This window comes from Gadus morhua, chromosome 10 (genome assembly GCF_902167405.1).
Source record: "Gadus morhua chromosome 10, gadMor3.0, whole genome shotgun sequence".
In the NCBI taxonomy this organism is placed as follows: Eukaryota; Metazoa; Chordata; class Actinopteri; order Gadiformes; family Gadidae; genus Gadus; species Gadus morhua.
The window spans coordinates 19,517,626-19,525,125 of NC_044057.1; the positions used below are offsets into that span (position 1 = coordinate 19,517,626).

At 44.8% G+C, this 7,500-nt stretch overlaps 1 long non-coding RNA gene across 2 annotated transcripts in view; it reads left to right on the top strand.

The window, feature by feature from the left end:
• Positions 1–7,500, top strand: part of LOC115552874 (uncharacterized) — a 45,635-nt gene that overhangs the window by 18,396 nt on the left and 19,739 nt on the right. The window lies entirely within an intron of this gene.

Consider the following 7,500-nt stretch of genomic DNA (forward strand, 5'->3'; position numbering starts at 1 on the left):
CCCATCAATCAACAAAATAATAAAATATATATTTATTATTTTATTACATTTACGAATTCATTTATTTATTTGTTCATTTTTTTACCCATCCATCCATCTAACCATCTGCCTCCTTGTCTCTCTATCTTATCCCACATTAATGATTATTTGTGAGTGTTAATTTCATACTCACTGTACTTTGTCCAGTTGATATGAATAAGCTAGCATGTGTGCTAGCTGGCCTACAGCTGTTTAGATGCCTTCTCCAGTTAGGCGTTGTCATAAATGATTCCATTCCTTATCACATCCAACAAAACGTCTGCCCCTCTGTAGCTTTCTATACCAAGCGCTGTGCAGAGTGGACCTGCATTGCTATTGAATATGACATCCCATTTGGATGAGTCCTTATGCTACAGAGTTGGGTGGTATGACCCACTGTGTGATACACACATTTGAATGAACACAAGAGTCTGGTTGGCACTTCTTAAGCACATCATTTCTTTTTAGCTTTGTTTTTCTTGCACTGTTTATTTTATTTTTCTGTGTCGTAGCTTCATGTTAGGATTTTTTAAGCAAATTATCGAGTACAATTAGCACCGTGACTAATTGTAGTTAACATTGTTGTTTTTTAACAAAACCTTGCCAGAATGATTAGCTGACGTTTTGCCACTTTCCACAGAGCTCCTGTCAGACCTGAATCCCAGTGTTTGTACACACAACATTCCTCCTCACAATTAAAGTCATTTTGAACTTGCTCTGAATATCAATTGAGTGTGTAAGCTGCATAATGTCTCGCATTCGGATATTGACTCAAAAGTAACTAACAATTGGGGGGCCCTAGGCGAGACCTTGATGGGCCCCCCCTCACCAAATTCTTTGTATTCAATCACTACCAAGCATAATCTAAATATTATAAGTCCATAAAATGTAGAATCTCAGAACATCACTGATAATGTAACACACACACTCCCTCCCTCTGGTGCTGTAAAAATGTGACTACAGTAGGCAGATTACTCCTTTTAACACTCATTCCATCAACACCATTTGAGATAATCTTACTAAAGCTGCTTTGTTTGGTGCAAATTGACGTCAGCTTGAAAACATTTATTGACCACAAACAAGAATAAGGGCAGCCGAACCGTGTAACAAAGTACACATTTGTTTGAATAAATTTGGTGCAAACAAAAAAACTACTCCAGCAATTATGTAAAAATGTCAAAGTTATTAATAAAATGTGTATTCAAATGTTCATTAGATATTACCTTAGCTATGGTAGACAATTAGAGGAAAAAAATATTGGCAATTGTAATGAAAACCAAATAAAAACTATTTTAGATATCAACTCTGCGTGACTTCTTAGCAGCCAAATCATTGATGACCTCATTATAGGAGATTCTCGCACTTATTTGGTGATTCATGCTGAGAACGGCAAGGCCGGTGAGGTGCTTCTGGGACATTGTGGTTGGAGTTTTGAAAAGCTCCTCTCTGCACGGGCTACTGTAACGCAATACAAAGAGCTGAAAACAATATGAAAATATGATCATAAAATAACGATGATACTAATATTATTGTATGCAACTAGAAAACTATCCTAAATAACTATCATACAATAATTAATAATACATATATAATTGCGTGCATACATAATAAAAAATGTATCTCATTAAAACTCGTTTCAGGCAAAAGAAAAAGTTGAAAGGGCTGCAGCCTATGGGGGGGACAGGTGGGGGTGCCTTCAATACCTCCCCTATTCGACCATCCCACCACTATCTTTCATGCTTCAGAATCAAGATAAAGGCAGATGATGATGCAAATGTAGAACAAAATTGAAGGTAGTAGCAGTAGCTCTAATGTATTTACTGAAGAGTGTAAGCAAAAACATCAGTTCAAAATAACTGGCAGAAACTAAACAAATTAACTTAATTAACATGGCAAATAAATGTTCAGAGACAAAAGGCAGACAGAAATGACAGACTTAAATACACAAATGCACAGCCAAGTGAACAGGATCATCTAATAAAATAATTCCAACAATCAAAGCTGAGGGGACCAAGGAGGACATCTACAGGAGAAAGAGTGTTCAAAGTGTGACAGAACCCCACCACCACCTATAGGATTGCCTCCTGGCGTTACACTTGGATGACCTGGGCGCTGTCAATTAATGTATGTAGTAGTCTCCAGGTATTGACTTCCGTCAATACCTGGAGCTAATGCAGGGGACAGTGGCACAAGCGCTTTGACAGGTTCAGCTACAACGCAGAACACAGCCCTGTGCAAAACTGCATGTTGGCTTCTTCTAGCTGGTCAGAGAACAGAGGTGGCGGTGTATCCTTGGGTGCACTGGAATGTAAAGATCTGGAGGAAGTACTGGGAAGAGTGTTATGTATTGCACCCAGAACAGCTTCTGGCTCCAGGAGGTCGAGGTGGCTGCAGACGAGACATCTCAGGGAAGTCTCCAGGTGCTGGCCTGCACGCTCTCACTGGCCGTTTGTCTTGGGTTGGTAACCAGAAGATTTTGGTAAACAGCGCCCACCTATTCTGTCTTGATATGAGTCTCTTGGATATCTGGATACACTCCAGGATGCTGTGGTCAGTCCACACAAGAAATCTTGAACTTTTGTCTCTACTACTCCATTGACAGGACGGCAAGAAGCCCCCTTTTGACAATGTCTTAGTTTCTCCCTGCTGGAGATGGACTGAAAGAAATGGTGCATGGATGGACACTTGGACAGAATAGCTCCGGCTCCAACATCTGAGGCATCCACCTCAACAATAAAACTCCTGAGAAAAGTCAGGTTGCGTTAGAATGAGTTAAGGGTGTAAGTGAACATATTCTTGAGTTTTTGGAATGCCTGATCTCCTCAAGGTGACCAGACAAAGCGGGCAGATTGGGAGCTGAGGGCTAGTTATAAATATGCACTACAAGTTTGCAAATCCAAGGAAGTTCTCCATATTTGTTTGAAAGTTGGTGGCTGGGCGAGTCAAGTAGGTTTGACTGGACTAGTTAATGGTGATTACCAGAAATAGGAAAACTTTCAGGGACGGTGATGAATGTTACTCTGCTTATGAGATGGCCGGCCAAGGCTTTGGTCTTCATTGGGATCTTCAAATGTACTGTGGCAAAATTCAGATGGCTAAGCCAACTTCATTGACCAGATCCGAGTCAATAAAGTTAAATCTTCGCCAGAGTCAACAAGGAACGAAAGGGACAGATTGCCTCTGCCAACGCAGACAAACACGAAGCAATGGGAATGGAACCGATGGAGGTCCTTAATTTCACTTAACATTACCCTACCTCCCACTTGCAAGCCCACTATTTTGCACTATTTTGGAATTATTTTCAGAATTATAGCCATATGAGCACAGACACACTGTTGAATGTGAACAAAAAAAGTTAGTACCTTTAACCCAATGCCAGAAATCACGAACGAAGAATCAGTTCCAAAGAACTGGCTTGAACTAAGAAAAAATACTAACACGACCTTGCAACATTCGGTCAGCAGAACAGAGAGACTGCGTAAGCGTAAGCTACACTACACTTGATGATCAGACAAAGGAAGACAGAAATTTTTACTTAAATACACACAAGCACAGCCAGGTGAAAACAATACACTAATAAACACATGTGCAAATCATCCCAACAATCAAGGCTGAGCGGAATCAAGGAGGACATCTACAGGACAAAACTTTCACTACAATGAAATTATAGCGAAAACAGTTCCAACTGTGACACCATTACGTTCAACAGTATAATTATATCCTGTCCAATTGCTCGAAAAATACAGAGGCTGAAGATAAATGCTGATTCTAGATAAGCAATGATACTTTGAAGCAAGATATGAATTATAACGTTGTTAAATTATGTCTGGTTAGCGGACCCACTTGCTTGGTTGAGCAAGCCCCCTTATCAAGCTGGGGCCCCAGGCAGCTGCCTACGTGCCCTAAAGGAAATGCCGGCACTGCAAACAAGGATGGTGAGCAGAGGTCAGTCTTCTCAGCTGTTCATCTTTTGCAAATCTGCAGTATTCAAACCTAATAGTATTGAAATACTTCTGCTTCAATGGTTAGACTATTTCTAAACATGACAACCACAAAATGGAAAAAGTAAACCGAGGTGGAAAAATACCTTAGTTACTATTAAGCTATGATCTCTTTTATTTGACGCGTTATTGAATTGACGTGCTATTAAATACCATCAATAACATTAATGTAATGATTATCTAGTTCTAGGACTATTGTATTATACGGTCAATGTGTAAATTAGAATGCATGGAAATATGTTTATGTATACCTGGCAATACTTATGTTTTGTATTTAGCATTTAACATAAAAATGCATCCATCAATATAAATAAGTATGTAGGTCTACACAAACACCAAAAATAAGATCAAAGTGCAGACATGGCAAGGTTGAAAATATAATTTCAACACAGACTGCCACATCTATCAAACCGCTAACTAGTTGCCGAGATAAGAACACCTGCAACGGTAAAGATGTATTCACTTAATTACAATCAAAGTATCTTCCACTGAAGTCCCTGCGGGCAACGAGCAAACACATCTATTTCGGCGCGTTGCAAAAAAAATAAATAAAAGATGCGTGTTTAGAGTTTCTCAATCTGTGTAATAATGTATGCTGTGTGTACACTTGGAAGACGTCCTGTTCTGTTTGTGCCATATAGATTTGTCACCTCTAAGCTATATGACATTTCGGGAGTGAGTGAAAAACAATCATGGTACAGCAGGAGAGGGGGTGGGGTGGCGTTTGTCAGTTGCTCTCGTCGGGGTTCAAACTGAACATAGTAAAATGTCTGTCTTTGTCTCATCCAACACATTTTATTTTTATAACTGAGAAATCTGTTCAGGGACCCCAAAACATTTTTTTTTCCCTTCCAACTGTCAGGGTGTCACTTATCAGGAAAGAAAAAAAAACAGAAAGTGAAACTGCTTCACCACCCCCAATCCTTCTGTATGCTCCGAGGCTAACTGTTTCCAAGAACCGAGGTGGGTGGGGGCGAGGTGGTGCACACACACACACACACACACACACACATGCACACACACACACACACACACACACTAACACAAACACACACACACAAACATACACACATACACACACATACACACACACACACACACACACACACACACACACACACACACACACACACACACACACACACACACACACACACACACACACACACACACATAAACAAACACACAGAAACACACACACACACGCACACACAAACATGCTCCACATGCACACGCACACACACACACACACACACACACACACACACACAATCCCACACACACACACACACAATCCCACACACACATGCAATAACACGGCGACCTGTCCACCCGACCGTAAGCATGTGAGATGGTTTCCTTTGCCTGGATAACCCTTACACCCCCGGCTGGACCCCTGCCACCCAGGTCTGGTTGGGGTGACTCGGTGAGGTGATGATGGCCGGCCGGCCCGAGCCAACGGGGTCTCCACGGTGCTATCTGCAACGATTGAGATTAACCTTCAACCAGGCAGCCATAACCCCCCCTCAGCCCCCCTAACCCCAATCTCCTCAACACCCCCGCCCCCATCTCCTCCTCCTCCTCCTGCTCCTCTGACGACCTCATTCACCCCCCCCCCCCCTCTCCCTCCTCCTCCAGCAACCTCCTCCCCCCCCCCCACGCCCCTCTCCCTCCTCCTCCTTCATCGGCCCTCACACACTTCTCCTGCTCCAACCCCCCCCTTACCCCTGCTCCCTTTGCCTCCTCCTCCTCCTCCTCCCCCTGCTTCGTCCCTCTCCTCCACCCCCCACCCCCCCCCCCCTCAGTGGCAGCCTCTCCATCCGTCTGCGTGATGGGAGCGCCAAGCCATTAGTGAGCCCCCAGTGCTGATAATGAAGCCACAGAGGTGGTCTGAGTCAGTGTGGTGGTGCGGTCCGAGGGGGTGGAGGAGGAGGAGGAGGAGGAGGAGGGGGAGGAGGGGGAGGTGGGGGAGGAGGAGGAGGAGGAGGCTGCTAGATTAGGATAATTACCTGGCTATGGGGGCCACATGGAGGAAGGAGGAAAAAAATAATAATAAGCGAAATGTCTTACACCCTGCCAGCGTTGATCTGCGAAGCGCTGTCGATACGGCCAGGTGTGACGCTCAGCGCTCACGTTGAGAAATAAATTACACAAATGACTTGTAATTATATTTTAAAAGAATCCCTGAAACGAGGGGGGGGGGGGGGGGGGGGGAATAATTAATTTAAATGGCGCAGCGCTGAGCCACCATGTCACATTTATTGATTTGTTTGTGTTTTTTCGCGGTGACTTCTTCGTCTGTCTGTTTCTTCTTGTCTTTCCACTTCCATGTATGTTTCTATTTGTGTTTATTTCGCGAGTATATTTATTTAGCCTTGCCCTGGGACTATTCCAAAAATACCCCCCCCCCCCCGCCCCCCTCCCCCCAACACCACCATAAGGGGGGTTCGGGGGGGGGGGGGGGGGGGGGGGGACTTTGAAGAGTCTTTGAGACCAGGTTTCAAATGATGGTGGGCAGCAGTCAGAAGAAGAGGGTTCCCCTTGCTTCCCTTCCTGTGAATCCATTCTCCACACAGCACATTTGAAATCACACCAGCGTCACCGCAACGCGCCCGAGGAGATATTAAGCCGCGGTGCGTTACTTTCATGTACGATAGCGTGGTCCCCCTGTACGCTTTGATGTGCTCACTCCTTTTTTTTTTTTACCCGCTCATGCTTTATTGATAATACGCCCGCTCTGAAGCAACCGCGGCTACAGCTTCCCGTTACTGTGCATGTGTGTAGGCTAGCTTAGCCTAGCCTACCTTCTTCCCCCTCACTCCCCACTTCCCCCCAACACCCCTCCCCACACACTCACGCACGCCGACACCCGCGCAGACAATCACGCGAACACACGTGCACGCACGCACACACACACACACACACACACACACACACACACACACTCATTCACACACACGCACACACACACACACACACGCACACACACACACACACACACACACACACACACACACACACACACACACACACACACACACACGCACACACACACACACGCACACACACACACACACACACACAAACACACACACATACACAGAGCCTCCTCAGGATTGGCTTGTTTGTGTTTGGAGGTGATTAGGGAGGAAGAGCCGGGGCCCATTGATGAAGAGAAGAGTGGCCCCGTCGACCTATCAGGGAGCGGGGTGTACCAAGCGCTGCCATTGGTTGCTGGGGGTAACACACACGTCTTCATTTCCTCCAGCCATACTCTCTGAGTGCCGAGCTCTCCACGTCCAAGCCCTGGGGGGGAGTGTCAGGATTAGAGTCTCTGTCTTTTGAATGTGCGTCTGTGTGTGTGCGTTATTGTGTGTTTGTGTTTGTGTGTATGTCTCTGTCTGTGTGTGTGTGTGTGTGTGTGTGTGTGTGTGTGTGTGTGTGTGTGTGTGTGTGTGTGTGTGTGTGTGTGTGTGTGTGT